The 19,346-nt window shown below is 50.2% G+C and overlaps 1 pseudogene; it reads right to left on the reverse strand.

Moving 5' to 3' along the window:
* Positions 1-429: 429 nt before the first annotated feature.
* On the reverse strand, positions 430-17,884 carry LOC146202372 (protein argonaute-4-like; annotated as a pseudogene).
* Positions 17,885-19,346: the final 1,462 nt, after the last annotated feature.

The raw sequence follows: 19,346 nt of genomic DNA on the forward strand, positions 1-19,346 counted from the left end.
ACCTAATATAAATTAGCGGTTTCAGCTTTTTGCTGTGCGAGCATTTTTAAGGTATTCGGAGCCTGTCCCTGGATTGGCTAACCCCATATTTACTTCTATCCCATCATACTTCTTTGATAATATGTAGCCTAGGTATAAGCTACCTCAGGTTGTGTTTACTAATTACCTGCCGTCGAAACGTTCCGTATCAATAACTCTTTAGTGCAAGTTAACCACCGGCGGTCTGCTATCATAATCTCATTTGATGACACCTTCTCGGGGAATGCTATCAATTTGTTGCCAAATTATTAAATGGCCTTATAGATGAGTATCTAGACAATTTTCGAGCCATATTGCCATTTTACAGATGCCTTCCAGCAGAATAGAAAAAGCAGCTAATGGCATATACTCTCAGGCTCTTGACTGGAGTTATTCATTTCGGGTACCTGACTATACACCAATTTTTGCTGCTGAGGTTCTGGCCATTGAGTTGGCCTTGACAAAAATATCGTTGCACTTCAGGATCACGTTGTAGTCCATCAGCGCGGGGTGCGCAGACCGATCTCGGTACCGGCCACCTGCTTGATCACGGCGTAGTTCGAGTTCCTGGCGAGCACGATGATGATCATCTCTAGGTTGGCAGTGCTGCGCGGTTCCTCGAGCACAATGTTTGCATGGGCTTACGATTTGCGTCAATCGTGGTCACGTCCAGCGCCTGTTCGACACGCATTTATTTTATTTATTTATTATTTTTATTTTTATTCATTTAATTATTTATTTATTTATTTCCAATACCTCAAAGACCCCAGGAGTGCGGGGATTTACATGAAGGGTAGGCCTGACAGTATTGTAGCGATTGACATAAAAATTGTTCAACGGCGGCTTAGAAATGATTTTGAAACTGTAAATCAGAAAGAAGAAATGGGCGTGGGCAGGACATGCAGTGCGAAGAGAGGATAACCGATGGTCGCTTAGGGTAACAAACTGTATTTCAACGGAAGGAAAACGTAGCAGGGGACGGCAGAAAGTTAGGTGGGTGGATGAGTTTAAGAAGTTCGCAGGGGTCAAGTGGATGCAGCTAGCACGGAACCGGATTAAGTGGAGAAATATGGGAGAGGCCTTCGCCTTGCAGTGGGTCCAGTCAGGCTGATGATGATGATGGGTTAGAGTGAACGACGATGTCAGCGGGAAGATCGTTCCAGTCGGTGGCTGTCCTTAAAAAATGAGTTGAGGCGCGTTGTCGTTCGGGTATGTGGCGGATAAACGGCCAAGGTGTGGCTGTGTCGACTGGATGTCCGATGAATTGACGTGATGACTGCTGTGCTAGGTGATAAGGCATGATAACATTTATGAAATGAAAAGAGTCTACATATTTTACGGCGGTCTTGCAAGCTCGGGAGGCCGGCATTAGCTTTTAGATTAGTGGCGCTAGTATTGCGAGAATAGTCAGAGAAGATAAATCTAGCAGCACGCTTTTGAGTGAATTCAATGTTAGATGTCAGGCTTTGAAGATACGGGTCCCGCAATGCGCATGCGTACTCCAATTTGGGCCTTACAAAAGTTACATAAGCTAGCTGTTTAACGAAAGAAGGTGCCTGAGCTAAGTTACGCCGAAGAAAACCAAGTTAGCATCGTTTGTAAAGGATGTGATGTGAGCATGCAATCTAAGATTACTGAAAATTGTGACACCCAAATATTTCACAAAAGATACGGAGGAGATAGTAGTTCCGTTTAGTAAGTAGTTGTATGAAAAATAACGTTGGCGCCTGTGGCAGGTAATTAGGGCCGTTTTGTTAACATTTGGGGTCAGTGACCAATTTCGACAACAATCCTCGACCTTTGCCAGATCGGCCTGGAGAGCCAAATTATCAATAGGGTTATGTATGGGACTGTAAATAAGCCAGTAAGGATGCCCAGGTAAATTCCCAGTTCCTGGCTGACGCGGATGAGCATTTTGACAAAGTTATCCAGGCTGCCTCGCTTAATTAAGAAGGCTCAGGAAGAGCAGTGTCCAGCGGGTCAGCAGGGCCGGCTTGAAGAAGAGACGGCCGCGCAGCTCTCAGGTCCCCTCGCGGGGCTTGCCGACGAAGTTGTTCGCGATGACCAGGGATGGCAGTTTGAGCACGCGGCCCATCAGTTGAGTCGGCTTGGTGCTGATCTTAATGCCGAACTCGCGCAGGCAAGGATTGCTCTTGCTGACCAAGTCCCGCACTGACTGGCGGATCACGTTGAAATGATTGGCAGGAGGCTGAGCACTGCACCTGATCATCTCCGACGTCTGGTTCACGTCAAGATTCTTCTTGCAATGCTGTCCTCGAGCAGACCTTCGAGCAGACCTTCAGCGGGAGGTAGACAGGGTGAGTCTCACTGCCTGTCTGGACGCAGGGTAGGTTGGCGTACATGAGGCGAACATAGCAGCTCTCAAAAAAGTTAGACACAGAGCAGCAGGAACCGCGTTCCATGCTGAAGAAAAGCTTCTTCGCTGGCTCTTTATTGACGCATAGCACCTTGAACTTGCTCGGGTTAGGAAGGTGAGTAACCTTGACACTCAGCCCCATCAGCTGCTTGTTGACACAAACGTACTGTTGCTCGCTATGATCCCTAAAGTCTCTGGCCGACATCTCGCGCAGGCCCTTGTTCAACACCTTGCACATGAAGCCAGTTACCGGCAGAGGCTCGTTGAAAGCAGTGGCCGACATGTCAACATGAGCATGGGTTTCAACTGAGTTGGTCGAATGCTCGTATAGTAGCCGAACAAGAGTTCGCGGCCATCTCCGAGGGTGTGGTCATTTGGTGTAGGCGCCTTGAAAAAGCACCGTCCAACAGGCGTCAGTTTGATCGAAGGTCCTTCTTGCCGCAGAAGGATGTCCACGGCCTGGAGATCCTCCTCGGCAACTTGCCTCACGTGTTTATTGAAGACGGCTTGCAGAGCGTCCAGATTTAATGTGGCTGCGTACTGGACCTCGACAACGAACTTCTCCATCCGTTGGCCTTCTTCGATGTCGACCGTTAACGTGAGCTCGCGGAACTTGAGTTCCCGTCTCGTTTATAGGTTTTTGCGGCCGTATAAGGCAGGTAAGCTGCCGCGGAGGTCGAGCCTGTACTTTTTGACGAGCATCTCGAGGGCGAGGCGGCTGATCTTGGTGCTAATGCAGCGGTACTTGCGGTTCTCTTGGACTTTAGCCTCCTTGCATGTTTAGGAGCAGATCTCCACGTCGTAGTGGTACAAGTTTCTGGCAGGGATCTCCAGGTTGAAATCATTGCTGGTCAACTGGATCAGCCGGCCCAGTTCTCCACGAGCAGGCCGCCGCGGAAAGTGGGATGGCAGCCTCCGCTCGATTTCCTGCAGACAGCGCGAGAACAGATCGCGGCAGTCAAGCAGTACTTATTGAAGTTCGTTTTATTTCATTCTTCCGGGACTAAGCGCAAAAAACGACGCATAAGAATAAGGAATTTATGTCGAAGCGCTTCATCCTTGTTCTTATTGGTGCGCCTAGTCCAGCAAGCGCAGTAGGCTGTCAAAATCCAGTTCCTCCAGATGACGCCACCGATTGCACATAAGGCTTTCTAAAAGATCTGAGGAAACCGTTGATGCGAATTCAATAGAATGCGCTGAACATGTAGGTGCGTTTCAGTTCAGCGTATTAGCGTTCATTTTTCCGGCGGCGATTCAATGCAAGGTGTGCATGCTTAGTCAAGGAGCTTATCGGCTTTCACGTAATCCATCGAAACGCCCTCGAGTGCTCAGTGGATCATATCACACCTGCTGATGACCTCAGTGGTAGAGGCGAGTAAACCATATCGATATGCCGGCTCCTCTGTTTTACTTCTTTTACTGTTGGATACCGTTCATTTCGAATGAAACTCGATCTGGTCTTCGCTTTCTTAGGGGAATCAACAGCTATAGACAGGCCGAGGACGTTTACCTTGTCAATCGCAACGCAGTCAACCTAGTCCAGCGAGAGGAGCAAGCAGACTTCAGGAGCACCCAGTTTGTTTTTTGTCACCGCCCGGAAGGTTTCATACTTTTTCGAAGCCATACGAGGCCTTGCGCCAGCTAGCATGTAAGCAAATAATGCTATCTCTTGTCTGTAGCAGTATTAAGCGCGCATTACACCACTCGCAAAGCAGCTTGGACAGTACTGGTTGCTGGGGCAGTGCCCATGTTACACTCTCCCGTCGCAGTCTTCTAAACCCTTATTACCACAACTGGTGCGTTCCCCAAAGCGCCTATACCGTGAAATATGCAATGTGTCTTGCGCCTCAGATATTATATTTCGGTAGCTATCTAAGTCGAGCCATTTACACTACGACATATAACACCAATACGTTCACCCCCTGCAGGCATCGACAGCAAAATCCATCATTCTAATATTGGAGCTTGTTGGCAGTACTATGTAGAGTCGTCCACATTTCCAACACATTCCCAAGATTGTTGGCAATCATTATGATACCTGGAGGTGGGCAAGGGTGGTCTCGGTGCGAGCAACAGCAGCCGCCATAGCTCACCTGCATCTTCAGCTCGTTGTTCTGCGACTTTATGATTGAAGGTGGAAACCAGCGAAAAAAGGGCGCGTTAACAAGGAAGGAGTGCAAAAGGACGACGCTGGAACACAACTGAATTTTACTGCATGGAAGTGGTCAGAGCAGGGCGCACACTTTATGTTGCCAATGCCGTTTGGGGGCCCGCATGGGCGTGGCCGTGGGCGACGGTGAGCGAGCTCTCGGTAGGTGCCACCGAGCGCTCCGTTGCCCAGGTTGGCACCTACGCCGAAGGTGAAGAAGGATACAACGATGGAGATACAGAGAGGGAGACCTGTGTGCATCCGGTAGGTCCTCCTGGAGAAAAAGGAAACCATAGCTGATGTTTACAAGGCGTACAAATGTCTAATCTCTGCGGGAGGCTCAGCGACACATAGCAAGACCGAGCAACTCACTTCACAAACGAGCGTTTCAGTATTCCGCCAGCGTGATTGAATCAAGTTACTTTCCCGACACGTGGAAGCCTCTGGTGAGCCTAACAATTTGGTGATTAAGATCCGCCACAGAACGAATGTGTGTCACCAGAAAGACGCCCGCTCAGTAGTAGTACACAGGTAACGATGCTTGTTACTCATTGCACGCATCGCAGCAGGACGTGATGAAAACAGTGGTCGCGGCACGATTTGAAAAGGAAAAGGGACATTGTAATACTCGTCGTTTCAGCATGACTGAGTCGATTAATGCTTTTCGTCAAGAATCAAGAGTCATCACGCTGAACACGGGTGATGTGCGGAATCGCCATATTTTTAACGTGCCTAACAAACGCAAGGGAGCTGCGGCGATACGTAAATTCCTGTCGTCATCGACGACTACACGGTTAAGGGACGGGCTGACGGGCAGCGATTGGCGGAAAAAAATTAAGCACTCACCTTTCTCGCGGACTCGCTGCCGCGCTAGCGGGATGGTCTTCCTCCGGTACAAGGACTGTTTGTGGGAACCAAGATTTGCGACGACGAGGGGGGAATCCTCTGGGCAGTTGGGTGTGAGGACAGGGAGCCTCAGCAGCGAAGTCAAAGCGACCGCCCGGCAGATGGGTAGTTGGGTGGGAGGACAGGACGCCTCAGCAGTGAAGGCACAGTGACCGTCCGGCAGATGGGTAGTTGGGTGGGAGGACAGGGCGCCTCAGCAGTGAAGGCACAGCGACCGTCCGGCAGATGGGTAGTTGGGTGGGAGGACAGGGCGCCTGAGCAGTGAAGGCACAGCGACCGTCCGGCAGATGGGTAGTTGGGTGGGAGGACAGGGCGCCTCAGCAGTGAAGGCACAGCGACCGCCCGGCAGATGGGCAGTTGGGTGGGAGGACAGGGCGCCTCAGCAGTGAAGGCACAGCGACCGTCCGGCAGATGGGTAGTTGGGTGGGAGGACAGGGCGCCTCAGCAGTGAAGGCACAGCGACCGTCTGGCAGATGGGTAGTTGGGTGGGAGGACAGGGCGCCTCAGCAGTGAAGGCACAGCGACCGTCCGGCAGATGGGTAGTTGGGTGGGAGGACAGGGCGCCTCAGCAGTGAAGGCACAGCGACCGTCCGGCAGATGTGCAGTTGGGTGGGAGGACAGGGCGCCTCAGCAGTGAAGGCACAGCGACCGTCCGGCAGATGTGCAGTTGGGTGGGAGGACAGGGCGCCTCAGCAGTGAAGGCACAGCGACCGTCCGGCAGATGGGCAGTTGGGTGGGAGGACAGGGGGCCTCAGCAGTGAAGGCACAGCGACCGTCCGGCAGATGGGCAGTTGAGTGGGAGGACAGGGCGCCTCAGCAGTGAAGGCCCAGCGACCGTCAGGCAGATGGGCAGTTGGGTGAGAGGACAGGGCGCCTCAGCAGTGAAGGCACAGGGACCGTCCGGCAGATGGGCAGTTGGGTGGGAGGACAGGGCGCCTCAGCAGTGAAGGCACAGCGACCGTCCGGCAGATGGGTAGTTGGGTGGGAGGACAGGGCGCCTCAGCAGTGAAGGCACAGCGACCGTCCGGCAGATGTGCAGTTGGGTGGGAGGACAGGGCGCCTCAGCAGTGAAGGCACAGCGACCGTCCGGCAGATGTGCAGTTGGGTGGGAGGACAGGGCGCCTCAGCAGTGAAGGCACAGCGACCGTCCGGCAGATGGGCAGTTGGGTGGGAGGACAGGGGGCCTCAGCAGTGAAGGCACAGCGACCGTCCGGCAGATGGGCAGTTGAGTGGGAGGACAGGGCGCCTCAGCAGTGAAGGCCCAGCGACCGTCAGGCAGATGGGCAGTTGGGTGGGAGTTCAGGGCGCCTCAGCAGTGAAGGCACAGGGACCGTCCGGCAGATGGGCAGTTGGGTGGGAGGACAGGGCGCCTCAGCAGTGAAGGCACAGCGACCGTCCGGCAGATGGGCAGTTGGGTGGGAGGACAGGGCGCCTCAGCAGTGAAGGCACAGGGACCGTCCGGCTTATGGGCAGTTGGGTGGGAGGACAGGGCGCCTCAGCAGTGAAGGCACAGTGACCGTCCGGCAGGTGTGCAGTTGGGTGGGAGGGCAGGGCGCCTCAGCAGCGAGGTCACAGCGACCGTCCGGAAGATGCGTAGTTGGGCGCGAGGAGAGGGCGCCTCAGCAGTGAAATCACAACGACCGTCCGGCAGATGAACGAGCTCCTTTTGCAGAAACCTAGGCGTAACGCGCATCGGGCCTATGCTCTGCCCCGGATGAGCAAGGCACCCGGTTAGTGCCAACGGGGCAGCTAACCATTGTTCTACTTGCGCTTGGCGTCAGATACGGGCTGTAGGGTCGCGCGCGCACTATCATGACCATCTTCTCGTGGCATGTGCTGCTTCGTCCACTTCGCCTCCGAAGTATAATTTGGTAAAGTTATTAGTCGTATTCGACACTGTCGACTGTGGCTCCGCCCCTTCCTTCACGGTTTCACGTTGAAGGTAGTCGAGAGAAAAGATAGAAAGAGAGAGATAGAAAAAGATGCTGATTAGTAAACGTCATTGGTGCAAGGGCATCTGGGGCAAATAGCGCCAGCGACTGACACTGTGTTATAACTATGTCAAATGGCAAAAAGTCATTAGATGCTGTAGAAAAAAATGCATAAAAAGGAATTAGTCCACTGTAAATGGGTGGAAATATAATCGGGAAATTTATGACATAAAACGTTGGGACGTTGGGAAAGAAAATGATAAGGTGTTTAAGTTGAAGGAAGATTCCAGAGTAGGTACGAGTAATGAAGGAGTAAAGCTGTTTCCTGTTACTAACCATTCTATTTATCCTTGAACAATGTTCAAAGACGCCAGAATAGCGTCGTGGCAAATCTAACGTTAAATAGGCAATGGCGATGAAAAACAACACGTGGACGAATAAGAGCAATATTCCACTTTAGCATGAACCGAAGTACCCGAGCCCCCGTGATACCGCGACAAAAATAAACGTATGCCTGACGTGTGTCGCTGGTGCAATATTTAAAGTCCGTCTAGGTAACAGAAGACACCAAACGAATACTACTCGGTAAAGAAACGTCTTTAAGTCACTACACTTTACTAAAGCTATTCTTCTCCTCGTTAAAGTAATGCCTTTAAATCAAGCGGGAATCGCAAAAAAAAGCGTAACCCACGAGCAGCTGTTCCGACGGTGGAACACTAATACTGCCACGTCACAAGATTCTCCGAGAGTGTTCTATCAAACGTAAGAGCATTCGCATCACGCAAAATTAAAAGGAGCAATCCCACGGAAGTTTCTCTCAGCATTTGTTCTCGTAAAGTTGGATAACCCGCGCCAAAGCCAGTAACCATGTTGACTGACTGACTGACTCGCCACCACGCTAGGTCAAAGAAATGCAACAAAGTACGCAATTTTAGTCTTACGACAGTACGACTGCTAATTATGCGAAATAATGGACAACGGGTGGCGCTGTTTTGTGCGAGCTCGTGCTTTGGAGGAGCCCGGTGTTGAACCATGAGGAAAAACTCGGGTTAGATAAAAATAAATTACTTCGAACTCCGCGCATGACTTCAACTTTCGACATCTTGTCTTTTCGAGTCGATAAAGAAGAAATCCAAATTCTTGTTGCGGTGATATTCCATACGCCGCGACAGTCGCAGCTTTTATCTTCATCCCTGCTACCAGCAGTGGTGGTGCCCAGCGCGAAATAAACACTATGTCAGGAGAGCGCAGTCGTTGCCGCAGTTGTCAGAGCATACGCTACAAACCAGAGATTGTGCACACTGAGAACCGGACGACGACATCGAAACGTACGAGCAGTGAGTGAATTGGGTGGGTGGGTGGGTGGGTGGATGTATGTATGTATGTATGTATGTATGTATGTATGTATGTATGTATGTATGTATGTATGTATGTATGTACGTATGTATGTATGTATGTATGTATGTATGTATGTATGTATGTATGTATGTATGTATGTATGGATGGATGGATGGATGGATGGATGGATGGATGGATGGACGGATGGATGGGTGGATGTATGTATGTATGTATGGATGGATGGATGGATGGATGGATGGATGGATGGATGGATGGAGGGACGGACGGACGGACGGACGGACGGACGGACGGGTGGGTGGGTGGATGGATGGATGGATGGATGGATGGATGGATGGAATATAGGATCGTCCCCTTTGAAACAGGCGCGTAACAATTGCTATCAAGCTCATTTTTCTCTTTATCTTATATAGTTTTAGATCGGTTAACTATACCATCATTCCTTTTATTGAATGTTTGTTTCTACATTACTAACATTATGTCACTTTTCTGCTTTCAAGTCACCAATCTTCCAATTGCTTTCTTCTTTTAGCTAGCTTCCACCGCAGGTTCATTATCCCAGCCAACAATATCTCTACACCCTAGGGACTCAGGAAGAGTGACTGCGCCTGCATCGACTTCCGGATAGATACCATCGCATTGTTTCTATGGATTAACCACATACTACACATGTGTCATATTCATGGTTAAACTTCTTTTTGTAGCTGCGTGTTATGATAAAGGCAACTTGATCTTGCTTGAAAACGTAGGGCACTGCCTCTTTAGTTATCAAAGCTTCCTTCCTGATCTGCCTTTTCCACTTTCGGTATAGACCAACACCGTATTCACAAACAATGGGGGCGCTGATGGCGCCGCAATCGATGTGGTTGAAAACGAGGGTTAGCGCCCTTATAAATACATGGAACCGAAAGATTTCAAAGCAGTTTTTCTCATTTCATGGGGCACCTTGAGGTCGTTATTCGGCAGAGACTAACCGTGAGCATCCTATAACAGATCGTGAAAGTATGGAATCACATTAGCGAGGCAAAGTTTTCTTTTAAAACACCGCGAAACGTATGGGTGTGCGAGTGGGGAGGGCCACCCATAGAAAAGCATGTAAACACAACTTGCCGCAACATTTTTCTCTTTCGCAGAGGACCGGAAGTGGTGGCCGGTCGTTAAACGTTGGCCAGCGCTTTGAAGAAGTTCGTGACAAATTATGCTGCGTCATTGCGGAGGCAGCCTACTTTTAAAACTCTCCAAATAATATGTTGTGAATCCAGACACCCCCAAAAGGCTCATGTAGCGAATCGCGTAGTTTTGTTTATAGTCTGATATGCTGCCGCCAGGTGAAAACTAGTTTTATAATACGGCCGCTCAAGTGATACACCCTACCAAGAATTACAATAAAACATAACAGTTGTCAAACGACAGACATATACGTATGTATATCGTAACGACATATGGACTGGACGAGAATCGCACTTTGCAGCAGACGACGGCGAAGCTGGCGGTAACCACCGCGGACGCCTCCAGCTCCGGAGCGTCTGCTAGCGACGGTGTCGGTGGTGCATGGTCGTCTGCAACTGTGTATCGTGATGCGAACTGTCTCGTCAATCATCAGACTTGCAGTAGTTGCAAAAGAACATAGTGTGCGCTGCAGCAATGTCGGACTACGTGAAAAGTTTATTAGAATCAGATAAATTGCGCTACATAATCGATAAAAGAAACCTGTTTGCTACACTGCACTGGTGGAAGGGGGTGAGTGGATCAAACGTGGCGGGGAAAAGAGGGATGGCTGAAGTCAGCATAGTCACATCAAAGCCATGTCACGTCCCATCACATGTCTTAACAGTCATATAGCGTAACATAACAAAAAAATCACATCCTATATATCAGGCCCTTGCTTTTCATGAAGCGGAGCAGTGCCTGGGAGGCCTTCACCGCCGACGATCGCCGCAGTCAGTGACCTATAATCTTGATTTCAGTCAGTGGGCGTCCATCTAGACGCTCCAGCGCACGGCAGAGGCACTGTTTGTCCGCACAGTATACGGGGCGCTCGCAAAGAGTGCGGTCTATAGTCTCGTCGTACCCGCAGGTTGTATATGCAAGGCCATTTGCGCATACCTATCACAAAAGAATAAGAGTTTGTGAATGCTACACCAACCCACAGGTGGCACAGCAAAGTTTCTTCACGTCGGTGTAGGCCAGGTGGAAGCCGGAGCTTCAGATCAGGGTCCAGGGACTTTAAGCGGCAGTTCGCAAACTGCCCAGAATTCCAAAAGGCGAGCGTGTGCTCCCGCGGAAGTGCGCCAAGCCTGCCCGCTGCATCTGCCCTTGAAAAAGGGATCAACACACAATCGCAGTATTGGTGGGCTGTTCGTGGGATCTCGTCCGCCCGGAGATTGCCCGCTATGCCACTGTGTCCTGGAAGCCATTAGTAGATGATGTCATGCCCTCGATTTATGGCATAGTGATGAAGTTCTCGTATTTCGATCACGAGTTGCTCATGCCCTTCACGGTGAAAGCCGCTTTTAAGGCTTGCAGGGCTGTGACTACCGCCGACGGCTCTGCTGACTGGTATGCCTAATTGCGACACAAGGAGCGATCAGCGCTGCGGCTATTGAAGAGCTGCGGTGAATTGGCCTAAGTTTTATTTCTGTAATAGTTGCGGGGATGACCATGGAGCCAGGAACTCGTAAAGGCTATAATCCCGCCTCTAGAAAATCGCCGCCAAGTTTCGCTTCTGTGCTTGTTACACAAGAATGTGCATACGGATAGGCCTTCGCCGCTGCCACTAAGCAATCCACTGCGCACGTCTAGACGCTTGCACAATCATATTAGTTTTTCTCGCATCTTTGGCCGTACAAAAGCTTTCAACTCATCTGCACTTCCTCGCCCCATTTCACTCTGGAATGATCTTCCTGATTCAATTGCATCGATAAATTGTCCTGCTTCATTCCGTGAGAAAGTGTTAAGTTTGTATTGCTAGTTCAATGGACCTATATTATACTATTAACATGTTGCCTTTCTTTCTAAATATTTTCTCTCATATTTTATATGCATCTGCATGTACTCTATTCTGTAGCGACCATGTATAATTACGTTGGGAATTCTATTATGTTTGAAATTATGTAATACCTAGTGTCTGCTCCTTGTTTACAGCCATTAACCTTGATATTGTAACCCCCCTTACACAATGCCCTTCGGGGCCTGCAAGGTTCAATAAATAAAAAAAAAATAAATAAAAGATCCGGGTATAAGTGACCATTAATTTGAGACGAGAATATTCCCTGTTTCTTGGAGATGTCAGTCATATCTCCTCAAAACGCGTTTTATGCCATCCGTGCTAACTCTAAAGTCGGTAATTCAGGAATGAAGTGAGCGACCGGTGTGGATGAGAACGACAGGAGGTAGCGTTTGGGGGCATATCAGTGCCCTTCGAGGCACCAGCGGGCGTGAAATGAGCTATCATAGGGCTTAGCGAGGTTAGGAAGCCAAATGAGAATGCTACTGCCTCACGAACTATTTTCTGACGAGAACTAGGAGTAGCACAAGAATTCTGATTTGAGCGAGTTGTTTCGTTTGCATTTTATGAACGTATAGCGCAAAGAAGACAAGGACAAAATACAAAGGAAAACGCACACGAGCGCTTACTCACAACTGATCTTTTATTGGAAATGCTAACAAAATATATACTGTGCGAGACAAAAAAAAAATATCAAATACATGAAAAAAAAAGAAAAATGAATTGACGAAAGATGTGGAAAAAGCAAGTTGGGAAAGACACAAAACGTGAAAAAACTACTTGACGACTGATTCAACGTAAGTAATGTCTATTTTTAATAAGGTAATGGATGCTTCGGTAACACACTTGCGCCCTCCTTTCGGGAAAAGGTATGCCTTCATAATTTCTCTTGTGCGTTGGTTACGCGATGTGCCAAGCACGACAGTTTTATCATAAATGTCGTGGCATTTACATTTCGAGCAATGTTTAGGCAAATTGTCTTGTGCTGTTGGGGTTAGAGAATTCCTATGTTCAAAGAGGCGGACATTATAATGCAGTATTTTTCACATGAAAGGGGATTTCTGTAAATTACCTGCGTTCTGCACTGTATGTACAGCCTTGGTCAAAAAACTTAAGGCCGCTGCGAACAGCCCGGGAGCGGTTGCTCTCCGCTATCGCGGCGCTGCCACCGCCGGCGCGCTTCGGCGCTCTCTGGCGCCTAGGATAAAGAGGGCGAGGGAAGCATCTCTCTCGCTCTCAAGCATCCTTTGATAACAGCGCTCAGGAAAAACTAGTGCGGCGTTCGTTCTGCCCACTGCGAGCTCTTCTTGCGGCCGCCGTGATACGGCGGTTGTTGCGAGTAAATGCGATGGTCTGGGCGAGATGCTTCCTGAGCAGCCGTGAAATTTGATACAACGCAATATAGCAGGAAAGGGCGGAGAGGAGGGGTAATTTTTCTTTTATTTTTGTATTCTGCTCGTCTACTTTGATTCATTTTTTTGTGAAGGAAGCAGGAGGAAAAATATTACAGATAACTGAATCAACCACCTGGGTTTCTTCAACGTGCACTGACATCGCGCAGCACACAGGCGCCTTGCTTATCGCCTCCATCGAAAAGCGGCAAAAAGACGTCTCCAGCGCTGCTCCAAAATTCTGCCCCCAAAATAGGTTCGGCCGTCATGTTAAAGGGGTCCTCGCTGTGCAGAGAAGCTTACTTCCAGAGGTTTGCAAATGGTCTTTAATGCGCTGCATAGAAACCTGGAATCTCGCTCAGGCCACCGCATTTACTCGCACGAAGCGCCGTATCACGGCGGCCGCAAGAAGAGCTCGCAGCGGGCAGAACGAACGCCGCACTAGTTTTTCCTGAGCGCTGTTATGAAAGGATGCTTGAGAGCGAGACAGATGCTTCCCTCGCCCTCTTTATCCTAGGCGCCAGCGAGCGCCGAAGCGCGCCGGCGGGGGCAGCGCCGCGATAGCGGAGAGCAACCGCTCCCGGGCTGTTCGCAGCGGCCTTAAGTTTTTTGACCAAGGCTGTACATACCTATATTTATGTTCAGCATAGCAGCGGTGCTCACTTTTTAACACATCTGCCTTTCTTCTAACCAAAGCGCACACACCAGGCAATTTAGACCCGACAGGAGTAGGGTTTCTTGTTAATTAGAATTTAGCTTGTAATACAGAGGAACTGTATAGCATTAATAAGAGGGTGGCCGGCATCCTAATTAAGCCTAATAAGCGGTATAAACTTAAGCTCATAAGGGTGTACGCGCCTACATCTAGTCATGACTACGAGGCAGTCGAAATCTTTTTTGAAAATGTAAAATTCTAAATGGTGGAAGTAAACGTGCAGAAAACTGTACTAATGGGCGACTTCAATGACAAGATAAGAAAAAGCAGGCTGGAGACCAGGCAAAGGATGAATATGGCATTAGCGCTCGGAATAATCTGGGAGAGTTAATAGTCGAGCACGCGTCGGATGGCCTGAGCCGTTCGGAAAGGAAAAAACAAACAAACGACCAGTTAGAAACCGCACCGAAAGCGGATAACGATGAACGAAACAAAGAGTTAACTAGAATATATGCTAGTTGATGACCTTGCATCACCCACCTGATTCAAAATAATTGTATGCCTATAAGGACTTGTATATCCTGGACGGTCTCTCCAGTGAAGCGATTTGGAGAAAAAATCAAAAACACTAGAATGTTTGCCATGGCCAATGACGGTAGAGCGCACGCGTCAGTCTGGACGACTTCCCAATGTGTTTCAGGCATGTCAAGTCGGCCTGGGTTTACGAAGCAATCAATGTACAGCTTTTCCATGTAGCGCTGTTTATCTGATTCTGACAAGCGTTTAAGGTATTTCGACATTGCTGCAGCGCACACTATGTTCTCCTACAAGTACTGCAAGTCTGACGATTGAAGAGACTGTTCCCAACACGATACAATAAACGCGCACAGTTGCAGACGACCATGCACCACCGGCACCGTCGCTAGCAGACGCTCCGGAGCTGGAGGCGGCCGCGGTGGTTATCGACAGCTTCGCGGTCGTCTGCTGCAAAGCGAGATTCTCGTCCGGCCCATGTGTTGTTACGACATAAAAAATATGTGTGTCGTTTGAAAACTGCACTTAAAAGTAATTATTGGTAGGGTGTATCACTTGAGCGACAGTATTATCAAACTAATTGGCCCCATGCGGCAGCATAGTAGACTGTCAAGAAAACTGCGCTATTCGCTACATGAGCCTTTTGGGGGTGTCCGGATTCCCAACATATTAAACAGAGAGTTTTAAAAGTAGGTTGCTTCCGCAATGACGCAGCATAATTTGTCACACACTTCTTCAACGCGCTCGGCAACGTTTAACGACCGGCCACCACTTCTGGTCCTTTGCGAAACGAGAAAAATTTTGCGGTAAGTTATGTTTACATGGATTTCTAAGGGTCGCCTTCACAGCACGCAACCTCATGCGTTTTAAAACAACTTTGCCTCGCTAATGTGATTCTTGCCTCGATAATGTGATTCCATACATTCACGATCTGTTGTAGAATGTTTTCGATTACTCTGCGCCGAATAACGACATCAAAGGTGCCCCATGAAATGAGAAAAACTGCTTTGAAATCTTTCGGTTCCATGTATTTATTATAAGGGCGCTGACCCTCGTTTTCAACCCCCTTGGCTGCGGCGTCACGAGCGCCCCCATTGTTTGTGAAAACGCTGTTGGTCTATACCGAAAGTCGAAAGGCAGATCAGGAAGGAAGCTTTGATAACTGAAAAGGCCGTGCCCTACTTTTTGAAGCAAGATCAAGGTGGCTTTATTAGAACACGCAGCTACAAAAATAAATTTAACCATGAATATGACATATGTGTAGTATGTTGTTAATCCATAGAAACAATGCGATGGTATCTATCGGGAAGTCGATGCAGGCGCAGTCACTCTTCCTGAGTCCCTGGGGTGTAGAGATATTGTTGGCTGGGATAATGAACCTGCGGTGGAAGCTAGCTAAAGAAGAAAGCAATTGGAAGATTGGTGACTTGAAAGCAGAAAAGTGACATAATGTTAGTAATGTAGAAACAAACATTCATTACAGGAATGATGGTATAGTTAGCCGATCTAAAATTATATAAGATAAAGAGAAAAACGAGCTTGATAGCAATTGTTACGCGCCTGTTTCAAAGGGGACGCTCCTATATTCCATCCATCCATCCATCCACACACCCATCCGTCCGTCCGTCCCTCCATCCGTGCAGTTTGCATGCATGCTTGTCAAGCATGCAACGTCCCGAGGCTTGAGCCACTAGCGTGGCGACAACCGGGTCACAACACTACGGCACGCCGCGCTATCAGCAGCAGACGACACCGCGCGGCATTTCCGCGTCAGTATTCTACTCGGGCTCGGCCGGAGGGCGGCTCGATACAGGCAGGCTTCCAATTCGTTCGAACTGATTTTGCTTCTTGTCGGCGGAAGACCAAATTCACTCACTGCTCGTACGTTTCGACGTCGTCGTCCGGTTATCAGTGTGCACAATCTCTGGTTTGTAGCGTATGCTCCGACAACTGCGGCAACGACTGCGCTCTCCTGACATAGTGTTTATTTCGCGATGAGCACCACCACTGCTGGTAGCAGGGATGAAGATGAAAGCTGCGACTGTCGCGGCGTATGGAATATCACCGCAACAAGAATTTGGATTTCTTCTTTATCGACTCGAAAAGACAAGGTGTCGAAAGTTGAAGTCATGCGCGGAGTTCGCAGTGAGTAATTTATTTTTATCTAACTCGAATTTTCCCTGATGGTTGAACATCGGGCTCCACCAAAGCACGAGCTCGCACAAAACAAGGCTACCCGTTGTCCATTATTTCGCATAATTAGCAGTCGTACTGTCGTGAGACTAAAATTGCATACTTTGTTGCATTTCTTTCACCTAGCGTGGCGGCGAGTCAGTCAGTCAGTCAGTCAGTCAACATGATTACTGGCTTTGGCGCGGGTTATCCAACTTTACGAGAACAAATGCTGAGAGAAACTTCCGTGGGATTGCTCTTTTTATTTTGCGTGGTGCGAATGCTCTTACGTTTGATAGAACACTCTCGGAGAATCTTGTGACGTGGCAGTATTAGTGTTCCACCGTCGGAACAGCTGCTGGTGGTTGACGCTTCTTTTTTTGGATTCCAGCTTGATTTAAAGGCATTTCTTTAACGAGGAGAAGAGTAGCTTTAGTAAAGTGTAGTGACTTAAAGGCGTTTCTTTACCGAGCAGTATTCGTTTGGTGTCTTCTGTTACCTAGGCGAACTTTAAATATTGCACCAGCGACACACCTCAAGCGTACGTTTATTTTTGTCGCGGTATCACGGGGACTCGGTTACTTCGGTTCCCGCTAAAGTGGAGAATTGCTCTTATTCAACGATGTGTTGTTTTTCATCGCCATCGCCTATTTAATGTTCGATTACCTTCTCGACTACCTTCAACGTGAAACCGTGAAGGACGGGGCGGAGCCACAGTCGACAGTGTCGAATACGACTAATAACTTTGCCAAATTATACTTCGGAGGCGAAGTGGACGAAGCAGCACATGTCACGAGAAGATGGTCGTGATCGTGCGCGCGCGACCCTGCAGCCCGTGTCCGACGTCAGAGCGCGAGTAGAACACTTGTTAGCTGCCCCGTTGGCACTGACCGGGTGCCTTGCTCATCCGGGGCAGAGCATAGGCCCGAGGCGCGTTACGCCTAGGTTTCTGCAAAAAGGAGTTCGTTCATCTGCCGGACGGTCGTTGTGATTTCACTGCTGAGGCGCCCTCTCCTCGCGCCCAACTACCCATCCTATCGCTTCGTCCTATCGCTTCCTATCACGTCCTATCGCTTCGAGCAGCTCGAAGCGATAGGACGTGTTTTTTCGGCGCTCCCGGTGCTCGCGCTGCTGTTCGATCTTCCTTCTCTTTCAGAGAGCTTTTCCCGGGCCTTCCAGGGCTTCTGGGCAGCCTCGGAGCCTCCTGATTTCATCTGCGGGAGTTCCGGCGGCCTCCGCGGGCGGACTGCAGGGTCCGCTAGCGGTTTTGGGCCGCTTTTTTGACCTAGAGACTTTGCCGACGGCGCACCGACATCACCGCCACGGTCGCGCCGGCCCGGCAGCGGCCTGCCAGCGGGTCCAGTTTGACCAGGTGGGCGCTTCCTCATAGGAACCGCGGACGCGACCGCTCGTCGGGGGCGACCTTAGCGGGTCGCTCCCCGCTTTTCGGATGCTTTCCGAGGTCCGAGGACTTTGATTCCGTGAGCCTCGCCTACTACTAGCGAGGCCTAACACCAGCCGCGCCCTGTGGTGGCCGGGTAAGCGGTCCCCCGCGGCCGCGGGCATGGATGCATCTGCCTCACCTCCTGCGGGCTCGTCCTCGGGACCGGCTTCGCGTGCGGAGACGCCGCGGCGCGATTCCCCGGACGACACTTTGATCGCTGAAACTTCCAGCGCCTACAAAATGCCTTCAACCAGGTCGCCGATCAGGGAGCATGGCGAGGCTGCGTCGCTTCAGGCCGCGCAGGATTTGCACTCCGGAACTTCGGCTGCGGTCGCCTGCGACCTCGAGGTCCCTGGTTCCGGTGTGCAGTCCCAGGATCCAACCAACATTCCTGCGGCGGGTTCGGTCCCGCACGAGATTCTGAACCTCGGCTTCGCGGAGATGATGCCGTTTGCCGAGGTCACAAGACACCATGAGACCTTGGTGAACTTCCCAAACGCGCCTGATCACAAAATTGGTGTTCAGGCGCGTATTTTCCTCATGAACTTATTTGGCAAGATGATTGACTGCTGCGCACACTACCAGGCGCTGGCCTCTGATGCCCGAGGCCGCGCGGACATCCTGCGGTCGATGTGGTATGCCGAAAAACGAGACTCAGCTGCGGCCAGGGCTCGGGCGGAATCGGCGGAGGCTCGCCTCAAGGCTGCGCCGCCTCCGGGCCTCCAACCCACCTTTGCCGAAATCTTACAAGGTTCCGGGGCCAACGGCGGCGCCCCGGTAACAACCTAACTGCGGACGACGGACCAACCTCCTCAGCAGCGGCAAGTCAACCATGTCGCTTTTTTAACATCCTCCGCGCCAGACTCCGCGACGCCGGCACAACTCATACAAACATTAAAAGCTAACATTAACCCTGAGGAAGCCGGCATAGGACCTGTGACACTGCGTCCTACACCTAGCGGTGTCACAGTACTAGCTAAGGACAGAGAAACAGTAACTAATCTGCGCCAGGCAGTTCAGGATAATGAAGTCACACGAGCCGTGATACAGGTCCGCGTTGTGGATCGCCGCCGTCCCCATATTAGAATATGGGGCGCAGACCCAGATGTGCCAGACGCCAACGTGGTAGAAAATATCATTGCTAAGAATCCTGACGTACAATTACATCCACAAACCACGACGCGAAGATACACATTCAAAGCTCGCGACGGAACTAAGACGCATATATTGTCAATGGCGCCAGACGCATTTTCACGAGTTATGGCGAAAGGCAGGCTAACAGTTGGTTGGTCATCGGCGATGGTTGCGGAAGACCTGCACGTACCAATGTGCACCTTCTGTGCAAGTTATGGCCACTCGCGGCGCAACTGCCGCCTCAGTGCGGACGCGGCACACGCGGTGTGCAC

This window comes from Amblyomma maculatum, chromosome 1, assembly GCF_055883805.1.
Source record: "Amblyomma maculatum isolate TAMU_Amacu chromosome 1, ASM5588380v1, whole genome shotgun sequence".
NCBI classification, from domain to species: domain Eukaryota; kingdom Metazoa; phylum Arthropoda; class Arachnida; order Ixodida; family Ixodidae; genus Amblyomma; species Amblyomma maculatum.